Raw genomic sequence first — 26,268 nt, forward strand, 5'->3', positions numbered from 1 at the left:
AGAAAGATAAGCATTATAAATTTAAGTCTAACAATCATTTACATAGAGATAATAATTAAACCAAGTGAATAGATAACATCACTGAAAGAGAGTATAGAAAATAAAGAGAAAGTCTAGGATAGAGCCTTGGGTTACCTCTAAATTTAAAATAATATTATGGATGATGAATCAGAAAGGAAGAAAGAAAAGTTGTGCAGAAAATACAGAGCATAAAGAATTAAGGAGTAGAAATTAATCAAAAGTGTCAAATGAATTTGAGAGTTCAAGAACTCTTCTTGAGACTATTCATACTTAATTGCATCAACTAATCACCTTATAGTATGATTTACACCTATTTTCACCTATTTTGTGTAGTTTGGTCAAGTTTCCCATTAAAGAGGTAGGAAAACCATCCTTGAAGTCACCCTGATATGGTTTCCTTGATGTCTGAAGCATACAAGGATATCCTCTAAGGGAAGTTAATATTGGAGGTTTTAGCTGAATTTCCATTGCCTTGTGAAAAGCATTCTCTCTTGTGAGAAAGTGGTCACTATGGTAAATTCAGAGGTGGAAGGAAACAGCTGCTTTAGCCTTTTGTGACAACCAATATATTCTTTTTAATCTCTTTAAAAGTCATTTTATTGTATTTATACATTCTAAGTATTCAAATATTTCATTGCATTGTAATTCTGGCCCTTGACTTGTCTGAATTGGGTCACTTCTAAGATATCTTTAATGACATAGACTTTCATCCTCTTTGATACTCCTCAGTTTGTTAATGTCATTCCTAAATTAAATGGCTTCTAGAATACAAAATAATTTTTCAGATGTGGTCTGATTATTTTACAGCTCAAGGGGATTATCAATCTTCCTATGACTGAATACTATAGCTTTCTCTTCTGTGAAAAACATGTACAAAGTATTTTATGACTGCAAAGTGCTGTATGTATATATATTCACATGAAGTTGATTAAATGATCAATTTTAAAGAACCCTCATTAGTAGATTATAACCCAACCACAAAGCACAATGAAATATTTATCCAATTACCTAATTGTAGAATTATTTCTTTATAGGCAATTAATTACCTATGATAACATTTTAAACAAATTTTATTTAAGGTTAACAATAGTTAATAGTTAAGAGATTAAACAGAAATTGTTGAACAATGAATTCATTCAGAATATTACAAATACCCAATATAACCTCAAAGATCCTATGAGGCAAGATACCATTTTAATATAGGAAGGAATATCCTTATGGTATAGAAAATGATGAGTGGATTGATTTAGAAAAACAGGGAAAGACTTGGACTTATGAAGAAAGATGCTATCCACATTCAGAGAAACAGATTGGCTTAGGGAGGAAACAAGCATTTTCTGGTCTTACAGATGTATATATATGTATGTATATATGCATGTGTATATGAATGTTTAGAGAACTATACATGTTCAATTAGATACACACACACATGCACACACACACACACACACACACACACATACATATACATCCATGTTTAATTTAGCCTCCATTGGTAAGTGGGATATTTTGAGAGCATTGTCTACTATTGAGAACCTGGGTAATCATTTTGTCATGAAATTGATATACAATACTGATGAATGTCTCTGGGAACAAAATTCTGACATAATTTTCCATAAATTCTTAGAACTGGCAGTATCAAAGGCCTTGGCCCAATCTACAAATGTTGTGTACAGATCTCTGTTCTGTTTCTGGCATTTTTTCTGGAGTCATTGACCAGCAAACACCATTTTGACTCTTCCTCGACTCTTTCTGAAGTGACACTGGCTCTCAGGGAGGTGACCACATTCCAGGTCAGCCTATTGAGAAGGACTCTGTCAAGAATCTTATCAGCAATGACAAAAAGAAAAATAACTCTGTCCTCAATAGAGTAAAACAAGGATGTGTCATTGCTCCCATGCTTTTTAATATAATGTTTTCTGCCATGTTATCAAATGCCTTCATTAAGGATGAATATGGCCTCAAAGTCAGCTACTGCATTGATGGCAAATTCTTCAACTTGAAAAGGCTGCACACAAGACCAAAGTAGAAGGAGTGTTGGTGTATGATCTTCTCTTTGCAGATGATTGTGTACTCATTGCAGCCTCTGAAGCTGAGATGCAACAAAGTACGGATCAGTTCTCTGCTGCTTGTGCTAATTATGGTCAAACAATTAACAGCAAGAAAATACACAGTTGCTCCATTAGCTAGTACCACACCATCCATATATGAAACAATCTATTATAGCAAATGGAGAAGTTTTGAGTACAAGTTCACTTATCTTGCCAGTGTTCTTTCCAGAGAGGTACATGTACCTAATGAGGTTAATACATGCATTACCAGAGCTAACTCAGTATTTGGAAGACTCTGAAAGAAAGTGGAAGTGAAGAGGTATTAAACTGATTGACAAACTGAAGGTCTACAGAGCCACTATGCTGATCTCATTGCTGTATGCCTATGCTACTTGCACAGTCTACCAGCACCATGTCAGAAAGGGAATTGCTTCCACTTAAATTGTCTTAGGAAGATTTTAAAGATCAGCTAAACTGCCAGGCATTCAAGCATTACTAAAGAGAGTGCAACTATGATGGGTTAGGCATGTTGTTAGAATGTCTGAAGTATTCATGCTAAAAAGAATATTTTATGGAGAACTCACACAGGGCTGTTAACAAGGGGGGGGGGGGTCAGAAAAAGTGCTACTGGGACACCCTTAAGAACTTTGGAATTGATTATGCTGCATGGAAACACTGGCACAGGATCTTTCAGTTTGGCATATCCCCATCAGTGAGGTTTAGAGTATTCACATGGACTATTTTGCCTGACCTGTGGGAGAGATTTCTGAGCTCATATTGGACTGAACAGCCACAGTCACACACTCTAATTTGTCTCAAACATAGTGATGGAATTTTCGTCTTCTTTAATAACAAAGGATAAGAACCAAACAATGTAGCCTTCTTTAGGTGTGAGGACAAAGGGGAAAATAAGGCAAAAAGTACACAGTAGAGAACAAAAGAAAAGCAATGAAAAAGAAAAGAAAAGCTGGTCATCTTTGAAAACATTGTATAGTATCTATTACATGGGTTTTCTTGAAATGGTAATTTGTTGTTTTATATTGAATTCTTTTTTTATGATCTGCTATGTAAATGGCAATGTTTATTTTTCTTTTTTTTCTTTCTTTTCATCTAGGTGTAAATTAAATTATTAAAGCTAAAACATGGGTTGGGGCAAAATATAATAAGTTAATTTATGGTTAGTTAATATTTTAGATAAACAAAACTTTTCTGAAATTAATTTAAGATGTTAGGGGACAAATCATACATATACATATTACTAGTGGCACAATTCTGTTTCTCCTAAGATCACAAATAGGTCTTCATATTTTTTGATAGTTCAAAAATGAAAAAGCCTTCTTTTAGTTATTTGAAATATTACTTGATTCTTGATGACATTTTAATTGCCTATATTTCAGACAATGAAAGTATTTGGCAAAATAAATTCTTATTGATGATTACTATAGTGGTTGGAAAAGATTGATAAAAAAAATCATTATTGTAGTAGTAGTAGTAGCAAAGAAATAATAGGTTATCTCAATATGTTTATAAACTCATGACTTGTTTATAATTTGTGAATATATCAAATGAATCTTGGTCTTATAAGAATGCTAAAGCTTTTGGTATCCAAATCAAAGTTTGTGCTCTTTTGAAACATGCTACCAATAAAATAATGCTGAGTACAATTGACATAAATTGTAGTATTGTGGGGAGAGATATATTAAGCTTAGCTTTTAATATGGTTTCTTAAAAAAAGAATGAACCAAAACCACTTTATTAAAACTATATGTGTGTATGTGTGTGTGTACATGTATATACATATGTATATATATATGTATATATATATATATATGTTTCTGTGCATATACACTTATGCACAAATATATGTATAGGTATAAGAATATGTGTGCATGTCCGTGTATGTGTATGAGTGTGTGTATCCCCATGGTACAGTAATATATAGCTTAAAAGAGATTCACTTATATTTTTTGCCTTTTAGGCCAATTGCTCTCATGGATTTACATTTTGCTTTTCTTCCCACTATTTGAGGAATTAGTTATGGCAATTACTAATGGAATTCAGTAAGTTTAGAATCCTCATATTGTTGAAGCATAAACATCTGAATGATTTTTTTAATATTAGAAAAATATCAGTCTTGCCTATCTCTATTTACTGGGAGCTTCTATAAACTGCAATCAGATGTAAATTCCCTCCTTTTGTTCAATGTAATTCTATTGTTAAATGTAAATTCGTTAAGATAACTTCAGCTCATCCCTTTTTCCCCTTCTCCAGTTTTCTGCCTCTCAGTATCTCAAGTGGGTACTTGAGTCAGGTAGAGAGTCAGGTAGAGAGGATTGGTCCCTCTTTAACCCACTTTTCCTTGACTCTTCCCTGCACAAGAAGTGGACAAGACTATAAAAGTTTGGCCCACATTCTCCTCCACACTGAACTTACTTGAGTCTAAGCCCAATCTGTTATTATGACTGTTTTCCTTTCTCTCTTTCCTTCAGGCATTTATGCCTAGATCTTTGATTTTCAACCTGTTCTCAAGTAACTTATTCTCTCCAAGAAAAAGTTTAACCTGTGAACTCCGTAGGCTTGTAAAATAAAAAATCCTGAGTTTTCCTGCTTCAAGGGCTAGTTCTGAGTTTTTCACTTCCAAGACCCTGATCTATGTGGAGGCAGCACCCCATCATCAATACTAGAGGGGAAAAAACTCTAAATTTTTCACTAATAAGGAACAGACTGGATCTCTTTATATCATACTCTGAAAAATCTGACTTAGCATTCTCCACTTTGTTTGCTCCTCTTCAGCAAATACTTGTTCAGCAATAAAAATCTGCTTATTTTTATCAGAAAACAATATCCCATTAAAAATATAAAACAAAAATAAACAAGGCTTAAAAGACTAGGATATTCTTTGATTTACTAGCAGTGGTAAGACAGAATTTAATGGGATGAAGAATAGACAGATTCTCTAGGTTCAATCAGCAGACAAAGTCAATTAAACATCAAGTTTTCTCCCAACAGATTACTCCTTAAATGGATCAGTGAGCTAGACATAACTTCAGCTGCTTGAGATTGTAATCAGTAGGATTATAATTATAATTATAATCAGTAAGATTAGCTAATCCCTTGTGGCATTATATCTTTAATGTGCTGTAAATAGTTCACAACAAAATAAGATATAAGAATAATATCCAAGTTTTACAAGTTGTTTTACATACATTATTTCAGTTGATATGTAACTTTAAGTAATTTAACCATGATTACTTAGTTAATAAAGGTCTGAAATAAGATTTAAATTCAAGTCTTCCTGACTCTACATCCAATAATTTATCCAAGGTTCCACATGCATTATGATTGAAATTGTATAAAATCTTTTAAACATAACAGACAATATATAAGTATGGCTATAAGATAATTGGCCATTAAATCCTAGTTTATTATTAGAAATATGTGAATTTTCCAACCGTGGTAACTGGAATAATGGGATACAGAATTTGTACTTCTCTCATCAACAGAATTTTAAAGTTCATATTAGATTGCATAATGATCAAAAGATCTAGTGAGAAACTTTAGTAAGTTGCTTTTGCTACCCTGAAACTGCAAAATAAAAATATTTATATAAATAAGAAATTGCTCCTTCCTTTGACAATAAAACTAATATTAACACAGAGCAGCTTCCCAAATTGACCAAAGAAGGGTCAAAACAAGCAGCCAGTAGCACTGAGTCTAGATACACAGGTAGAAATTTCCTTTGAGAAAGCCTCAGGAGGATGAGAAAACTGAGTTTGGTGTGAAATTCATAATGTATGGACCTGGGAAGTGGTGGAGTTCACCATCAGGGCTCAAAAATACTGAACTATAGGACTGAGTCCAAAGCAGTGACACTAAGGCCATTGAGATTCAAGAGGAGACCCTAAAGATTCAGCACATTGAATGTCAAATATGTTGGGATGAGGGAAAGAATTTGATATTAAGAATCAGAGGGTGATACAAGAAATCAAGGAACTATTTTGAAAATAAATAGGGCACATTCTCACCCAAAAGCCCAGCTTGGGACAGGAGACTGAAAAAGGTGGGGGGGAAGCCCTGTTTAAAGAACTAAATTTGGAAAAAAGTATAAATCAGATACTGATGTGAATAATATTGTTAAAATTGTAACAAAATTCATGTGTAGGAACAAAAAAGTTAAGAATATCAAGGAAATTAATGCAAAGTCATACCAGGCTAAATCTATATTATAAAACAGCAATCATCAAAAGTATCTGTTATAGGTTAAGAAATGAGAGAAGTAGATCAGTGGAATGGATAAGATATAAAAGAAATAGTAGTAGGGGCAACTAGGTGGCACAGTGGATAGAGCTCCAGCCCTGGAGTAAGAAGGATCTGAGTTCAAATATGCCTCAGACACTTAATAATTGCCTAGCTATGTGACCTTGGGCAAGTCAATTCCACTGCCTTGCAAAAAACAAGTAAAAAAAAAGAGAGAGAAACATTATTAGTAAAGAACTAGAGTAATCTACTATTGATAAACCTAAAGACTCTAGTTCGAAAAAAAAAGCTGGAAAAAATATGGCAAAAACTAGGCATAACAATGTACACATTAACAACAACATTGTGAAATGAACAGCCTTGGTGGAAACTCTCTCAGAGAGCTAGGGCAATTATATGAGATCAGCTATGGACAATGTTATCCCCATCCAGAAGAAGAAAAACAAAACAAAAGAAAACACACACAAAGAAATCCTTTTGAATCTGATGAACATTTTATACAAATGATCTCTTATGTATCTCCCTTAATTCAAAGTCCTCATACCCAAAATAGCTAAATTATAAATATGTTTATCAAAATATGTATGTACAATATTAACTTGACTGTTCACCACTTAGGGGAGGAGGGTAGAAAGGGAGGACTGAAGGAAATTTTGTAACTTAAAAATGTGCATATGCATATGGATGAAAATAAAATTTTATATATATTTTATATATATATATGTATATATATGTAAACTAGACCTAGATGTACATCTTACACTCTATTCCAAGATAAGTTAAAAATGGGTAAAGGATTAAGACATAAAGGATGATATCATAAGTCAGTGAGGTTCCTAGGAATAGTTTATCTGTCAGAGCTATGGAATGGAGAGAAGTTTATGGCAAAAGAAGAAATAACGAACATAATAAATTGCAAAATGAATAATTTCAACTATATTATATTTAAGAGACTTTGCACAAATAAAATAAATGCTACCAAGAGTAGAATGAATGCAGATAGCTGGGAAACAATTATCACAGCTAGTGTTGTTGATAAAGGTTTCATTTCTAAAATATACAGAGACCTAAGTCAAATTTATTAGAACATGATAGTCCCTAACTGATAAAAGTTCAAAGGATATGAACAGTTTTCAGACAAAGAAAATAAAGCAATATGTAATCATCTGAAAAATATTCCAAATCAATATTAATTAGATAAATGCAAATTAAAACAACTCAGAAGTATAACTTCATACCTATCAGATTAGCTAATAATGACAAAAAGGGAAAATTATAAATGTTGGAAAGGATGTAAGAAAACTGGGGTACTACTGAGAAATGGAGTTGTGAACTGATCCAACCATTCTGGAGAGCAATTTGGAACTATGCCAAAAAAGGCTATAAAAATGTATTTTCCTTTTGATCCAACTATTCTACTGCTAGGTCTTTATCCCTAAAAGATCATTAAAAAGAGAAAAGACCTTTTGTGCAAATATACAAAATTATTTAGAGCACTTCTTTTTGTAATGGCAAAGAATAGGAAATTGAGGAAATGCCCATTAATTGGAGAATGTCCCAACAAGTTATGGTATATGAATATTATGGAGTACTATTATTCCGTAAGAATTCATGAATAGTCAGACTTTAGAAAAGCCTGGAAAGAGTTGCATGAACTGATGCTGAATAAAGTGAGTAGAACCAGAAGTCATTCACATTAATAGCATCAATGTGAGATGATCAGTTATGATGGATGCAGCTCCTCTGGATGGACAATAGTGAGAGATTTGTTATGGAAAAAGGCTGCTACATGCAGACAAAAAAAAACCCTATGGAGTCTGAATGCAGAGCAAAGTTGAATAATATGGAAATATGTCAAACAGATTTTAAATGGACAACCTATATCAGATTGTTCACTATCATGGGAAGGGGGGAGGGAAGAGAGGGTAGTTGAAAAATATTGAACTCACAACTTTGCAAAATAATGAATGTTGAAACCTTTTTTGCATGTAATTGGAAAAAATAAGATAAAATTTTGTTGATCTGCCAATATATACATACATACCCACCCCCCCATATATATATATACACACACACATATACACATAGATATAGATATATTAAAATCTAACTATTGCATTTCTAAAAGAAAAAAGCAAGTATGTAACAAATAGAACCTCAAAGGAAAAAAAAAGACTTTCTCACAAGAATTAAATGAATATTTAAAAGAAAGGAAAGGAGAAACAATAAAATAAAAGTTCTGGAGGAAAAAAAATTAGGAGAATAAAGAGCTTAGAAGAAAGACTGTTAAACCTCTGAAATAGAGTTCTGGAAAATTAGAATAGAGCAAACAAAAATCAATGCTACAAATAGCAAGAAAAAACAAGAACAAAATAAAATACTGAAAAAAGTTATGTATTATATATTATTCTACAAAAAAATCCACTTTGAAAACATGCCAAGGAATAATTCTTATTTTTCGACTCATGGTAAATAATTACTTAAAAATCTATTGATCACATTTCAAAAAATTAAAAAGGAAAACTGCTGGGTGCTATCAAGCAAAGAGAAAAACAATTCATACAATTCTCTCCTGAAAGGAAAACCAAATGAATGGTCCCAGGAGTGTCATAACAAATACTCAAGCAATGATGGAAATAAAAAGTGGTGCAAACATTTAGAAAAAAATTTAGCTATCAAGAAATTAATGAATGCATCACAACACATCACACAAGAACTTTACAATTAAAAATTGTCTATTAATACAATATCCTCAAGGAAAGAAAGAATACACTTTTCTACAATCTACAGTATTGCTTGGTTGGTTCTTGTTCTTTGATTTTGAAGAAGGCCAAAATGACATCACTGTTTGAGAAAAATTACAGTGTGTCTGACTACAGCTGATCAGAAAAATCTGAACTCAGAATGCTCTGTCACAGAGTGGGCCCAAATATTCCAAGTAAATACTTGGGGTGGATACTTTAAACTTATGGATATCATAATTCCTTTGAAGTGCTTCAGTTCTACCTTCTTTATAGAGTGCAGCACCGTCATTGTTGATGGTATGCCATGCTGGGTGGTCCTGTGCAAGTGTCTCCCAAGCTATACAACCAATTCTAAAGTTCTTCAGAGACCTTCAGGGTGTCTCAGTGTCACTTCTTCCAACCTCTTTGTGAGCACTTGCCCTGTGTGCATTCTCCCAAAATAGTTTGTTTTTTTAACAAGTGTACATCTGGCATTCTAACTACATGTCCAGCCCATTATAATTGCACTCTATAGTAATGTTGGAATGCTAGGCAGTTTAGCTCAAGAAAGGACATCAGTGTCTGGTATCTTCTCCTGCCAGGTGATCTTCAGAATCGTTCTAATACAATTTAAAAGGAAGCAATTCAGTTTCCAGACATGGCTCTGATAGACTGTTCATTTTAACAGCATATAGCAATGGGGTTAGCACAATAGCTCTCCCATACTTTCTTTCAGAGCCTCCCAAATACTTAGCTAGCTCTGGCAATGTGAGAGTCAAATTCATTGTCAATGTGTACCTCCCTGGGAAGGATACTACCAAGGTAAGTGAACTTGTCCATAGTATGCAAAACTTCTCCATTTGCTGTAATCGGTGATTCCACATATGAATGGTGTGGTACTGGCTGATGGAGCACCTGTGTTTTCTTTGTTAGACCAAAATTAGCACAAGCAGCAGAGAATCTATCCAGAATTTGTTGCATCTCAGCTTCAGAAGCTGCATTGAGTGCACAGTCATCTGTAAAGAGAAAATTATGCACCAACACTCCCTCCACCTTGATCTTGGCTTGTAGTCTTTTCAAATTAAAGAATTTGCCATCAGTATGGTGGCTGGCCTTGAGGCCATGTTCATCCTCATTGAAAGCATTTGATAACATGGCTGAAAACATCATGCTAAAAAGTATGGGAGCAAGGACACATCTTTCTTTTATTCCATGGGTGACTAGGAAGTCTCAAGAGCATCATTCACTATTCAGAAATTGCCCATACATACTGCATGAAATTGATGTTCAATACTGATAAACTTCTCTGGGCAATCAAATTTTGACATAATTTTCCATAAACCCACATAACTAATGGTATCAAAGGCCTTGGTCAGATCTACAAATGTTGTTTGTATACAGAACTCTGTTCTGTTCCTAGAATTTCTCCTGGAATTTTCAGGCAGTGAGCACCATAACAACTGTTCCTTGACCCTTTCTGAAATCACACTAGCTCTCAGAAAGGTGAGCTACTTCCAGGTGAAGGATCAGTCTATTGAGAAAGACTCTGGCAAAAATCTTACCAGCAATGACTAAAAAAAGAAATACCCCTTGTGATTGTCACAGAACAATCTATTCCCTTTACCTTTATAGACATGGATGATGGAGGCATTCTTAGATTCTTGGGGTATAAACTCTTCATACCATATAACCTGGAAAACTTCAGCCAGTTTTTGGATGAGCAATGGACCCCCCACCTTGCAGATCTCAGCTGGAATAAAATCAGCACCAGGTGCTTTGCCACTTGAAAGGAACCTTTTGGCATTCCAAAAACATCGTCTTCAGTTGGAACATTAACTAGGGACTGATTGACTTCAACTTGAGCTAAGTGGTCAATGACATCTACATTGCTCAATGATGGTCTGTTAAGAACAATATGGAAACCAAGAGAGCAATGTACACATCAACAACAATATTATGAGATGAACAACCTTGATGGAAGCAGCTCCTCTCAGCAATTCAGAGAGCTAGATCAACTATATTTGACTGGCTATACTCTATATTATCCACATCCAAAAGAAGAAAAACAAAACAAAACAAAAACCACAGGAAAAAAAAAACAACCCTTCTGAGACTGATAAACACTTTACAAAAATTATCTCTTATGTATCTCTTTCGTTAATCATAATCCCTCATGCCGAAAATTACTAATTTGTAAACATATTCATCAAAATATGTATGTGAAATGCTAATCTGACTGTTCCCTGCTGAGGGGAAAGGGGCAGGAAGGGAAGGTGGAGGGAAATTTTGTAACTTGGAAATATACATGTGCTCATGGATGAAAACAAATGCATTAATTAATGAAATTAAAAAAAACAATATGGAAGCATTCAACCTATCTAGGATCATGTTCCTATTGTTAATCAATGTGAACCTATCAGCACTGAGTAGTTGAGATGCACCATATGTCTTTGGCCCATAACTACCTTTCAGAGCATCACAAAAGCATTTTGGTTGCTTACAATCCCAGAGAGAAAAATAGAAAAATATATTTTTTAAAGCATTTGTGATGAAAAGATCAGAGTTGAATAGGAACTTTGAATTATATATATATATATATATATATATATATATATATATACTAGTTAAGCAAATATCCTTCAATAATTGGAAAGAACACTATGATGCAGTACTAATATTGAAATAGATGAAGAAAAGATATGTTCTTTCTGAAATTTAATATCTTCAAAAGGTGCTAATAGAGTTAATAAGGAAAAAACTTAAATCCTAAAAATGAACTAATTCTGTTCTGGGGGTTTTAAGGAGAAAAAAGAGAAAGAAAGGTAAAATGAGCTATACTTGTTCAGACAGGAGGAAGAAAGAGTTCAACCTTACTATTTCTCAAAACTGGATACATGAGGATAAAAGTAAACAAAAATGGAGAGAGTAATGGGTGGAGGAGTTTTCAGATTATCCCCACTCTTAGCTGAACTGCATAAAGAAAGTTGAACACATATACATATTTTTTTTATTCTGCCAGAAGTACATTTTATTACATGGTACACAAATCATGTTTTTCTTAAATCTTCACATTGACCTAATTTCACATTGTATCTGGTATCATCCCCTTGGCTAATCTCATCATTTGACAACTAGAATCAATTTTCCAGGTCCAATGTTTCACATATACATATTTTGATGCAGAAATATATTAAATTCAAAGTGGAAAGAATAGTAAGTTGAAGATGATATCAAGAAGGGAGTGTCACAAGATAAAAATAAGCTTGATTTTTGAAAGGAGAATTAAAAGAGAAAAAACAAAATCTTAATATTAGCAAATATTATTATAATCTATTTGCTTTATACATTAGGGGAATGGTAGATAAATATGGTACTGAGTCTTAGGAAACAATGAAAGGAAAAAGTTCAGAAAATTCTATATAGTATAAACTGAAATATAGTGAAATAAATTAAAGTAAGGAAGCAATAATATGAAGATGGAAATATGGTAAAGAAAAATAGGTTTAAAAGACTTAAGAACTCAGATCAAAGCAATGACCAATCATGTCTCCAGAGAACCTATGATGACTCCTAAAAGAGAAGTGATGGACAAAAGATGTTGAAAGAGACATGCCTTTTGGCCAACATTTGGATTTGTTTTGTTTGATTTTCTTTATTGTTAGACAGTTGTTTTTTTCTCTGTTTTTAATTTAGCGATAGTGATGCAAAAAAGGAGGACACTGATTTTTTTTAAAATGCACATAAAATAGTTCAGAAGAAAGCACACATAAGAAAAAATTAAAATAACTTGAAAAATGTATTATATTGTTTTTAATATAAGAGATATGAAATAGAGATTTATAGTTTTATATGGAACTCTCTTCTTGTGTTCTACTGTGTATATGGGAATCTTATTTTTTTTGCATCTCTTCAGAATTTTGTAAAGTTGCTTCCAAATGCATGTAATCTTAGCAGATCATTAAGCCCAAAGTCTGGCACATACTACTAAAACAATTTTTCTTTTAACTATTCAAGAGAAATTTTTCTATTATGAGTAATATTCAACTGAACATTTCTTTTAGTTTCTACAAAGGATACTACTTTAGCAGCAAATATTCTGTAGCATAAAAGAGATTTGTTATTGTTTGTTTTTTGGCAAGTATAGCAGTGTATCAGGCCTTTGATTTCACTAGTATAGAAAATTTTCATTGAAAATAGTGACTCTATTAATGTAGATAAACAACTGCTCTTCAATTTATAGTTTCATATAGCTATATGAGAAATGAGAGATTAAGTAGCTGCCCTGGAACACATAATGAGTCAGAGATGAGACTTGAACCTAGGTTTTCCTGACTCAGTGGTATACACCCATGAAGAGCTTGTATAGTCTAAGAGGGAAAAAAAGTGACTGACTCTTATTTCCAAATTGCTTCTCTGTTTATTATAATAGTATTTTATTTGAAGTACTGCCATTATCATACTGTGAACAGATCTCCAGTTTCTGTTGCTTCTAAGCAGAATAAAATAGTTTTATTTTTTCTTTACTATATAATGATGTAACTATGCTTTCATTAGCTGATATGTTGAAATATTCACATATATTATAAGGAACATTATTTCTAATCTTAGTTATTCTATAGGCACCATAGTCATAACATGTAATTAAAAATTTTATGACAATTATTATATTGACAAGGATGACTATGAGGGGAAAAAAAGAATAAAATTGTTTTTTTGAGGATTAGTGACAGCCAACCTCATACTGAAATGCCAGCTAGGCACAGTACAATCAAGTCAAACTATAAGTGTATTTTTCTTCAAAAACATATTCTTCTTTTTACTTGAGTCTTCTCCTGCCTTATAGAAATGCATGGAGAGTCAAATCTTTACTCTATCTGTTTCAGTTTTTATACTTTCTATAATTTTTCTTTAAAATAGCATATGGAACTCCATTTTAATAAATTCATTTGGAGAGAAGGTTATGGGAATAGGCATAGATAAGGTGGAGGTTATTCTGATCATGAAACTTGTGTGATTTTCCCTTCAAGTTTCATAGCACATTAAGTTTGCAAAAATTATTTCCCTACATTATTTTGGTTCATCATTCATTACTCCAAACTATTTATTTTTCTTAATTTCATTATTATTATTAGTATTATTTATTGGTGAGACATTGGAGTTAAGTGACTTGCCCAACATTAAACAGCTTAGTAACTATTAGGTGACAGAGGCAAAATTTGAACTCAGGTCTTCCTGATTTGAGGGCCAGAATTCTAACTCCAGCAATGCCTAGCTGCCTTTTCTTGCCCTTCATGTAAGTTTCAGCCATTATATAACATTTGGAGCAATGACTCATCTCTTTTGATAATGATCCCCAAAGACCTGCTTCTACAAATAGATTTGTGAAGAAATTTACCCACTTATTGTGTCAGCATTACTCTGAAAGAATGAACAAGAAGACAATGGGATTTTAATTTCCCAATTCCTTTCCTTGGAGATTAATAGAATCGTACATTATTAGAGCTGATAAAAGACCAATTCACCTGGTACTGTAAAATCTTTTTTTTTTTCAATGAAGACACTAAGGCTCAGGATTCTGTAGTTAATCTCCCAAGGTTATACATCTAGCCATTACAATAATTGAAATTAAAAAGTGAAACCAAAGTATCCTTCCTTATTCCTAACCAGCCCTTTGGTTCTCCCTTCTATACTCTTCTTTCTTATATGACTGAATACAAATGGAAATCCTGGAACAAAGGCATAAGTTCACTTGTTAGTTATTGGATAAGTGTCTCATTTGTACAGAGAATTCCTAGATGAAGAAACTTTACCCTTGAAGGTTGGCACCTTCTTGGTAATCTTGGTTTAGAGAATTTTCCTAGAGAACCTAGTGGTTAAGTGAATTGCCCAGTGCCATTTAGTCACTCTTTATATGCTTATAAATGATGGAATTCATGAGTAGCCAATAGACTATCTCATGGTGCAAATGTGAAGATTGTTCTTTGTCAGTCAATACTGTCAGTTACAGTTTTTTACCTTGAATTCTATCACTTAGATTTGGTACTCACTTGAATCATTAGATCAGAAATGCTTATGAATTCAAGTCACATTTATATATCTGTTTCTGTTATTTCCCTGAAGCCTACAAGTTTTGTCAAATACTGTAGAATGTGCATCAGAATGTTTTAAGAATAGATCTTTTATTCTCTTTTGTTGCTGGTTATCTCATCTTCCCATATAATAAGAATTTGAAAACAGAGAGATTTTTCTTTTCCCAGTTGTTTACTGAAATAGCAATGATTCTTGCTCCAGGAATCATATCCCATCAAGGTACTACCCAGGAAATGTGTTGTGCAGAATTTCAACTTTTTCTCACATTTACTAAATTCTTCCCCCCCAAATCAAGTTGATATACTATATGGGTTCGTGGATGAAAACTGAAAGGAATTTAAATAGAACCACTATTCCTTAAACTTAGCTGTAGTTAGAGTATGTCATGCTGGGGCCAAAAATCTAACCTCTGAAATCACAATAAAATGTTCCAGACAAGGTCAGATGTTTGATATCAACTTAATGTCAATGGTCACCCCTATTATGAGTTGAAGCCTATTTAAGATTGTAGCTTGTCCCAAGTAAATCACTTTATGTAACAATCCAGTCATTGTTCTATGTGGGGAAAACATTCAAAATACATATATAGTAAACTTTTGAGCAGTCCCATAGAGTATCTTAAGTATGAATCTCAGAATCATTATGACCTTCATTCAAATATCATTTTTGGCAAATTCTAGTTGAGTGAAGTTGAACAAATGACTTTAATTTTCAGTACTATAGACAACTTTCCAAGAATGTTTTGCTTGCCAGTTGTCAATCTGAATTCAGACATAATTTTCTTATCAGAAATTTTCCTATATTGATGAAAGGTATTTTGTGGATCTGTCCCTTAAAATTCTATCTCATGAAACTTCATTAATGTATTTTCCTAAGAACAGTAAGTCAAAGGGCAAAAGGAAAGGCATTTACTGAAAGATCATAATGAGAAAAGTAGCAGCAAAAGAGGAAGCTGAGTCACACTCTTTTACAAGTACACCTAGCATCAGTAAGAAAAATGAAGAGATTAAAAAAAACACAAAAGGAAAGATAGATATAGAAGGAACACATATCATAAGATGACACACAGCAAAAGATGTACATGAATGAAATATGCAGCCAAATATTTATAAGAAGGTATAATTTAGACTTTTGTATTGTGGTGCTGCAGTGACTCCTAAGCACTTTAATCTTATAGTCTCATGCAGATGATTCAGTGGCATTCAAGGCTCTACTGTGAGATTCAATATTATTTTGGGGGGACAGGAGGTAGACTGGATATTACTGGATTCAGATTTGTAGAAGTCTCAGACATCTCCAGATTCAGGCTCAGCTGAAATCCTTGTGCAGGGAATAGCTATGCTCCTTTAGGGAAAAAAAAAAACAGGAGTACTTATGTCTATTTACACTCCAAGTAAATTAATATGTTTCTCCAAGGAGAAGGATGAATCAGTAAATTCTTTCTCACCAAAAATTCAGTCTCTATGAATCTTAAACACACAAAGTCTTGGACTTGGTATTATCTCAAAAGGAACTTTTAAAGTTGATACTATACCAGAAATCTCTTTTCTCTTGTAGAATTCAAGATTCTGGAATATTTTCATCCAGGGAATTAAAAATCCTCCCTCCCTCTCTCTCTGGAAAGTTAGGATTCAAAAAAAAGCAATATTCTGGAGTTCTGCACTTAAGTTTGCCTGCAAACACAAAACTTCCAATGTCTTGTGCTTCTACAATATCGCTGTCGTGACTATTCTGGGGAGGGGGGCAAGGAAGGGTTTTTGAAAGGGATGGTAGTGTGGGTGGAGGGGTAGAGGGAAATGAGAAATTCCCAGTCTATAACCCTGTTTCCCTTTGTTCTCTTCAGGGGAAGAAAGGATGAGAATTGAGAACATGAGTACAGTGAAACAATCTTTCTCTTTATAGGTTACAATCAATGTAGCAGATCTTAGTCACCATAACTAAGAATTCCGTTTGAACCATTCATCTGGGGTGGGGGGGAAAGTCATACTAATAACACAGGTTCACTGAAGAACTGTTTTCACTTTAGTTAGTGACTAACAATGGCCACATCCAATTATATCTTTAGGTTGTTTAGGAAATTCCTTAATTTGATCAGGGATTTACTTGATCCAGTACTTTTACTTTAAGAAAACATAAGGAAGTTAGATTAGCTTAATGTTTTCACTGTTTAATTTCAAATCTCTAACTGGATATCTTTGAGACTTTGGTTTGAGAAAACAGTACTAACACTGAACTTATAGAATAGCAATTATATAAGGTTTCACCTGCATACAGTTTATATGGCATATCTAAATATGTGCAAGAAAATAAATCACTGAGGGATTATGAATCTTATATATTTTAAATCATAATTAAAATATTTCAGTGAGATAATTGATATAATTTATTGCTGTGAAATGAATTCTTGCTTTTTTAAATGTGAAAAGATGAGAAAGTGTTGATTAAAATATATAAGTATCATTCATCTTCATCTGAATTTATAAATCCTGACACTAAATTAAATAAAGCATATCTCTAGATCTGAAAAAAATAACATTTAACACAAACACCCCCACATTAGAATTACAGCTGCAGAACATGCTTGCTGAATATTTGTTTATGCATATTTTTACAAACTGTTTGCACAACACAGGACAAAAAAATCAAATCACTTAGAACTGTTTATACTCATTCCTAACATATACTGTCATTTCAGACCATTAGTGCATCATTTAAGTGAGTTATGTTTAATTTTAAATGCCATCACCAAGCCGTGCACATTAAGTACAATATAAATATTCTGATACCATTAGTGGCATTGTTGATGGCATTCCACAGATTACATGATGTCAGCATTTCCTTGTAGAAGCTATTTTGAAATGGGACCAACACAGCTGTATGCTATCCTCTTTTGGGAGCCCTTTTAACCATTTAAAAACAGCTTAGCTACTTCCTTTATCAAAGAATAAAATAACAAATGAAAGTTGTTTAAGGACAAATATTACAAAGTTTCTAAATCTGGTAATCTAGGATTATTCTTATTAATAAATTCATCAAAATGAAATTTCTTTAGATAAATACCCAATATGTCCAAAGAATAACAAACTGAACCTAAATGGCAAAGGCATTCTTCAGATTCTAAGAGATAAGCAGGATTTTTTCTAGATGTTCAGCTTATTTAATAGATCAAATATTCTTTTAAAATAATATTTTATTTTCAATTTCCAATTACATGTAAAGACAGATTTCAACATTTATTTTTGTAAGATTTTAAGTTCCAAATGTTTCTCTCTCCCTTCCTTATCCCCTCTGCAAGGAAGCAAGCCATCTGATATACTGTATTTCCCCCAAAATAAACCCTAGAATGATTTTTTCAGGAAGCTCAAAATATAAACCTTGCCTTCCCCCCAAAAAAACCCAGTTAGGATCAATAGCCAAATGAATGCATTTAGTATATCCATTGCAACATAAGATGGATATACCCAAATGATAAATGGTCAAAGGTTATGAATAGTTTTCAAATGAAGAAATTAGAGCTATATATAATCACATGAAAAATGCTCCAAATCATTATTGATTAGAGAAATGCAGATTAAAACAGCAATGAGGTATCGTCTCACACCTAGCAGATTGGCCAAGATGAAAAAAGGGAAAATGATCAATGTTGGAGAGGTGCTGGGAGGATTGGGACATTGATGCTTTGCTGGGGGAGTTATGAATGGATCCAACCTTTCTGGAGAGCAATATGGAACCATACCCAAAGAGCAATTAAACTCTTCATACCCTTTGACCCAGCAATTCCAATTCTAGGTCTATATCCAAAAGAAATTATAGGAAAAAAGGTAAAAGTCTTATAGGTTCCAAAATATTCATAACAGCCCTTTTGTAGTGGCAAAGAATTGGAAATAGAGGGGATGCCCATCTATTGTGGAATGGCTTAACAAATTATGATATATGAATATTATGGAATAATATTGTTCTATAAGAAGGCATAAATGATTGGACTCTAGAGAAGCATGGAATGACTTATGGGATCTGATGCTGAGTGAAAAGAGAAGAACCAAGAGAGCAATGTACACATTAACTACAACATTGTGAGATAAACAGACTTGATGGAAGCAGCTCCTCTCAGCAGTCCAGAGAGCTCAGATAACTGTATTAGACTGACTATGGACAATGTTATCCCCATTCAGAGGAAGAAAAACAAAACAAAATAAAGCACACACACACACACACACACACACACACACACACACACATACATCACACACATACACAACCCTTCAAAATCTGAGGAACACTTTATAAAAATGATCTCTTATCCTAATTCCTCATACTGAAAAGTACTAACCTATAAATATGTTTTTCAAAATATGCATATACAATGCTAACCTGACTGTTCACCACCCAGGAGAGGGGGGTGGGAAAGGAGTGTAAAAGGAAATTTTGTAACTTAAAAATATACATATGCATATGGATGAAAATAGAGAAATAAAATTTAAAAAACATGAGATGGACATTGAATTTTAAAATAATAATATTAATATACAATTAAATGTTATTTATATTTAATTATATATTATTGTTTTATCTAATATTTATTTATAATTTTATTTTATAATAATATTGACATTAATACTTAAAATAATGATCATATTAATTATGATTAAATACTTGCAAGTACCCAAGCAGTCACCTTTGGACAAGAGGTAAATGACTATGTAAACATATGAAGAATTCAAAACTTATTGCCAAATGACAAATCTAAATTAAGATATAATGCAGGAATAATGTGTACACTTGATAAGATCTGAAGGGAAAGAAAACTCAACCTCTAATCTTCACTAAGGGTAAGAAAGATTGAATGGGTTTCAGACATTTATATTCTTGAAACTGAAAAGCCTAGGGCAATCTTGCAGTTTGAAGGGAAGTGGACTGGTTTAATGCTGCCACTTGTTTTGTGAGGAGGCCAAAGAAGTCTGCTGGTCTGGGACTCAGTCAGCACTCACCATGTTAAAGACATGAAGAGCTTTCTTGCAAAAAGAAAAATAGATCAAATAATGATTACTGCAGGAATAATTGCCTTTCTCCAGCCATTCCTTGAAAATAAGCCATAATGTATTTTTTGGAGCAAAAATTAATGTAAGATTGGTCTTTCTGAGGAAATGGTAAGTTATACATTTACAATCTTGTTAAATTTATTGTCCAGGGGATTCTGGATAGTTGATGATGCTCTTGTGATTTCCTTGTCACTAAATATAGTGTAACAAGACTATGTCCTTGTTCCCATGCTTTATAGCGTGATGTTTTCAGACATATTATCAAGTACCTTTGCTGAGGATGAAAGGTCAACTACCTCACCACTAGTAAACTTTTTAACTTGAAAAGACTAAGAACCAAGACCAAAATGGAGGGAGTGTTGGTACTTTATCTTCTGTTTGCAGATGATTGTATTCTCAGTGCAGCCTCTGAAGCTGAGATGCAGCAAAATATGGATGGATTCTCTGCTACTTGTGCTCATTTTGGCCTAACAACACCAAGAAAACACAGGTGCTTCATCAGCTAGGACCACACCATCCATATGTGGAACCACCTGTTACATCAGGTGGAGAAATTTGAGTATTGTGGAAAGTTCACTTTGGCAGGGTCCTTTTGAGGGAGATACACATTGATAATGAGATTGACATGCATTGCCAGTGCTAGTTCAGTATTTGGGAGTCTCCAAAAGAAAGAATGGGAGATAAGAAGCATTAGAGTGACTTTGGAACTGAAGGTCTATAGTGCCATTGTGCCGACCTCTTTGCTATATATACCTGTAAAATCTGGAGAGTCTACCAATGCCATGCCAAGAAACTGAATTACTTCTATTTAAATTGTCTTAGAAAGATTCTGAAGATCATCTGGCAGGTAAGTTATCTGACACTGAGGTCCTTTCTCAAGCTAAACTGACAAGTATTCAAACATTATTATAGAAAATGCTACTATGATGGACTGGTCACATTGCTCCAATGCCAAACTTATGCTTGCCAAAAAGTCAATTTATGGAGAACTCACACAGGGAAAGCACTCACAGGAAGATCAGAAGAAACAATATAGGGACACTCTGAAAGTCTCTCAGAAGAACTTTGAAACTGATTGTCCAACATGGGAGAACAGCACTGGCGCAGGACTGCCCAGAAGGACGTGCCCTCATCAGAGAGGGTGTTGTGCTATATGAGCAAGGCAAAATTGAAGCAGCTCAAAGAAAACATGAGGTATGTAAGTTCACATGAATTGTCAGTGCCACACCTGTGGTAGAACATTCTGAGCTCATATTGATCTGAACAGTCACACTGTAATTTGTTACTGATAGTGATATCATTTTTGATCTTCAATAACAAAGGACAGGAATCAAACAAACATTTCCATTAGTCATGTTATGAAAGAAGAATCAGAACAAAAGATAAAAGCCATAAGGAAAAAAATAAAAAATGAAATTGTATGCTTTGATCTGCATTCAGGTTCCATTTTTCTTTCTCTGCATGTGGATAGCATTTTCCATCACAAGATATGTGGAATTGTCTTTGATCACTGTATGGCAGAGAAAAGCTAAGTGTATTACAGTTGATCATTACACAATTTTGCTGCCATTGTGAACATTGTTCTGGTTCTACTTACTTCACACATCAGTTCATATAAATCTTTCCATGTTTTCCTAAATGTCTGCTCATGATTTTTTCTAGAACAATAGCATTTCAACATGTTTAGCAATTCGCCAGTTGATGTACATCCCCCTAGTTTCTAATTCTTTTGCCATCACAAAAAAGCTGCTATAAATATTTTTTATATATGTTAGTTCATTTCTATTTATCTCTTTGGAATATAAATCTAGAAGTGATAGTGCTAGATTTAAAGGTCATGAACAGTTGTATAATCCTTTGGACAAATTGATCTCCAGAATGGTTGGATCAGTTCATAACTCTACCAACTTTGCGTTAGTGTTCCAGTTTTCCTGCATCCCCTCCAACATTTATCATTTTCTCTTTTTATTTCATATTAGCCAATCTGATAAGTGTGAAGTAGTAGCTTAAAATGTTTTAAGTTTCATTTCTCTAATTAATACTAATTTAGAGCATTTTTTTCATATGACTAAAGTTTTAATTTTCTTCATCTGAAAATTGCTTGTTCATCTCCTTTGACTTGTTTTCAATTGAGAAATGTCTTGTATTCAGTTTAACACAGTTCTCTCTATATTTTAGAAATGAGGCCTTTATCTGAAACAGAATGTAAAAATTGTTGCCTGGGAAGTTAAGTGGTACAGTAGATAGAGAACTGACCCTGAAGTCAGGAGGACCTGAGTTCAAATTTGACCTCAGACTCATAAATGATTGCCTAGTTTGTGTGACCTTGGGCAAAACTCATTTAACTCCTTTGCTTTAAATAAATAAAATTTTTAAAAATTGTTACACAATTTCCTTTTAATATTATTTGCATTAAAAACATTTTAATTTTAGGTTATTAAAATTATCCATTTTGCATTTCATAATATTCTCTATCTCTTCTTTGGTAATAAATTCTTCCCTTCTCCTGGACCTGACAGGTAAATGATTCTTTGCTCTCCTAATTGACTAAGACCAAATATTCTAAGATAATATCAAAGTATAAAAAAAAGTAACTAGTCAAGATATATAGGATCAGCTCTAAGGAAAATGTTATGGTAAGAGATAGCTATAATTACTCACCATATCCCCTCTGCACTTCCCTCTTTTGCATGTATACTTTTTCATTTATTCTACTACTTTAGTATTTTCAGAAAAGCATAGAAACTCCAATTATTCTGATTCTCTTTTGTCTGACATCATTGATAAAAATTTCTTACCTCTACTGCTTAAGACTTCTGTTCTCTCTCCCACTCCTTCAAACTTTGAATCATAAAATTTTTAAGCACATGGAAGCTTAGAGATAAATTAGTTCCAAACCTTCATTTTACAGATAAGAACCTGAAACTCACTGGGGAAAAGAATGCTTGCCAATGTCACAGGACTACTTACAGTTTAAAACTCCCTATCTAATAGATGTCTTTTAAAGTGCTTTATTTATTGGGAATGAGGTGATACAGAAAATGAGAGCCAGGACCAAAGTCAGAAAAACCTGAGTTCCAATCTTGTCTGTGACATTTAATAGCTATGTAACCATGGGCAAAAAACTTAATTTCTATTTGCCTCTGTTTGGTGTGAAGATCAAATAAGATAAAAATTATAAAGCACTTAGCACCACATCTGCCATGTAATAAGCAAATATAAATATTAGTTGCTGCTATTGTTATTAATTATATTTCCCATTATTTCAGGGAAATGTTAAAAAACTGTCAAAAACTAGGCTAAGGCAATCCTGTCATATAAGAGTGTCATCCTAAGCATGGTTTGAACTCCTCTTCCTAGCAACAACATTCACTCAAAAGTTCTTCTAGTTTTGAGAATCTTTTGTAGCATGCAGGGTTGATTTTTCTGAGTAGACTCCTCACCAATCATTTTTTTTTTTAGGTTTTTGCAAGGCAAATTGGGTTAAGTGGCTTGCCCAAGGCCACATAGCTAGGTAATTATTAAGTGTCTGAGACCGGATTTGAACACAGGTACTCCTGACTCCAAGGCCGGTGCTTTATCCACTGCGCCACCTAGCTGCCCTCTCACCAATCATTTTTGAGTCTTTAGAGAAGCAATTCATTGTTAACCCTATTAATTAAGATGAAAATCTCTCGTAAGGTGAGCACTTTCTTTCCTGAGTAATGGCAGGAGAAACCTGCTATTACTTTCATATCTGTTATTGCTATGGTTTCCATAGCAACCAGTAACTGATTTATCCTAGATAGAGTTGCACTTGGACTAAACAACTTTGTGTGGGGAAAGGGAGGTATACTGAAGACAGTTTGACAGATTGATCAACACAACAATTTGTCAGATCACTGGACTGGGAAATATCTACAAGTCTACTCTGTCTCTATCTTAGCTTCATATACTGGAGAATAAATAAATATGACTATAACACATAAATTAGCATTGAAAATTCAATATGGAAAGTACACTATTGCTACATCATATTAGAATGAACTATTATACCTACATTACTAATGGGAATCAGAAGGCTAGTTGATAGTGAAAAGAATGCATATTAAAAATTTAGTTAAAAATGCTCCCTTTCTTTTGGTATCCCTTTCCATGCGAAATCTGAAATGATTTTAAGACATCTTCCATTAAAATAAAAATATGTCCTTAGCAAGTTGTATCTAATTGGATTCCTATTTTATATCTGTGCACTGACCAGTTTTCAGAACCAAAATTTAGACATGGGATCTCACAATAGGTATTCCTTGGAAGAGATTTGTTAAGTATGCTTTCTTTTCTTTAAATTAGCACTGTTCCAGATTTGAAGAATTGTTATCTCCACTACATATCTAGGAAAGTGAGACTGAAAGATCAAACAATTTCTCCAAACCAACTCAGTGAGTCTATATCTTTTCAAGAAATAAAATTCCTTTTCAATGTCTTGCTTTTCTTTTTCTCATTTTCTCTCCTCTCTTTTACTCTATCTCTCCTCTTGTCTTTACCATTGTCTCCAACACTCTCATTTTTCTATTCCCTCCCTCTCTCTTCTCTCTCACAACTCTCCCCATCTTTAATTCTCTCTCTTTCAATCTCTCATTCTCTCTCTCTCTCTCACATACACATACATATACACATATTTGCATTTCATATACATATACAATCTTTACTTGTACATTAGTGTATTGGTTCTCTCTCTAATATATGATTTTTTAATTGAAAATTTTCCAAGAATACATTAAATATTCACTTTTTCTACACCATATATAATTAATACTCAAAGTAATGATAAATAGTACATAGTTTTGGCCATTTGTCTTGTGTTACCAACTCCATACTATTGCTTTGATCTATTAAAGGACAACTTAGATACTGTTATTTTTAAATAAGAATCATAAGTATTTAAGAATGACTTCTTTTTGAAGGGTCAAATGGAGAGGGGAAAATGTGTGTATTCAGCACTTGATAATTAGTAACATATTATTTACAAGTGTTTGTATTTTACTGTCTTGCATAACACACATAAACAAAGGAAACAGAGGGATCCTAATAGGTTCTTTTAACAAAAAATGATGCTATGAAATTCACAGGTAATCGCTATTTTTCCCTCTCATGAGAAGCTTTCTGTGAGGGGATACACCCAAGTTTTGAAATTAAATTTAAAATATTTTATTATAATTTAATAGAATTCAAATAGAATGTGGATATTTGCTAAAATATAAATTATTGGGGTGGCTAGGTGGCGCAGTGGATAAAGCACCAGCCCTGGAGTCAGGAATACCTGGGTTCAAATCCAGTCTCAGACACTTAATAATTACCTAGCTATGTGGCCTTGGGCAAGCCGCTTAACCCCATTTTCCTTCCAAAATATATATATATATATATATATATATATATATATATACATATATATATATATATTATCAAACCTCTCTATCTCATGTCATTTGCCATCATGTTCCTATGAAAGGGAAATATTGTATTATTATGTGTTACACAGTTTTTGACAGGTAAATATTTTTGGAGCAAAGAATTTACCTTTCCTAATTGTCACAATGTTAACTGGCATTTTTCCCTTTCATTTCCTCTTTTTTAAAAATAGTACCTTCTTGAGACAGTTACTCCAGAGCAGAAGTAGGGAACATCATCATTTGGTCTAGCACTACTAAAGCAAGTGCAGGTGGGACTCAAAATTCAGTAAATCTAGTAGCCTTTTAAGGGTGAAATAACTAAATGTTTGACCAAGTATGACCAGTAAGTTATGCTATAAATATCCAAATGGCCCTTAGCAGAGAAAAAAAAAATTTTCACTCCTACTCTAGAGTAATAGTCTATAGCATCATGTGCTATAGTCTCAACTATTTTATTTAACATAGAGGATTGTGTTCTTATTTTTTCTGCTTTCCAATGGAAACCTTGAGAAAAGGAAATTGGGGATTATGGTGTGGAGAGGGTATGATAAGAAGTCTTCAAAGTATAGGAAGTGCTGTTATATAGAGGTGGACTTCATTTCAATAAAAACTTTCTAACAGAATAATTCATAAGAGTCACTGTCTGGCAAGTAACATG

At 33.3% G+C, this 26,268-nt stretch overlaps 1 protein-coding gene across 1 annotated transcript in view; it reads right to left on the reverse strand.

Annotated features, from left to right (window-relative positions):
* The window catches only part of SNTG1 (syntrophin gamma 1), a 536,013-nt gene that overhangs the window by 427,935 nt on the left and 81,810 nt on the right, over positions 1 to 26,268 (reverse strand). The window lies entirely within an intron of this gene.

Source organism: Macrotis lagotis, chromosome X (assembly GCF_037893015.1).
Source record: "Macrotis lagotis isolate mMagLag1 chromosome X, bilby.v1.9.chrom.fasta, whole genome shotgun sequence".
NCBI lineage: Eukaryota > Metazoa > Chordata > Mammalia > Peramelemorphia > Peramelidae > Macrotis > Macrotis lagotis.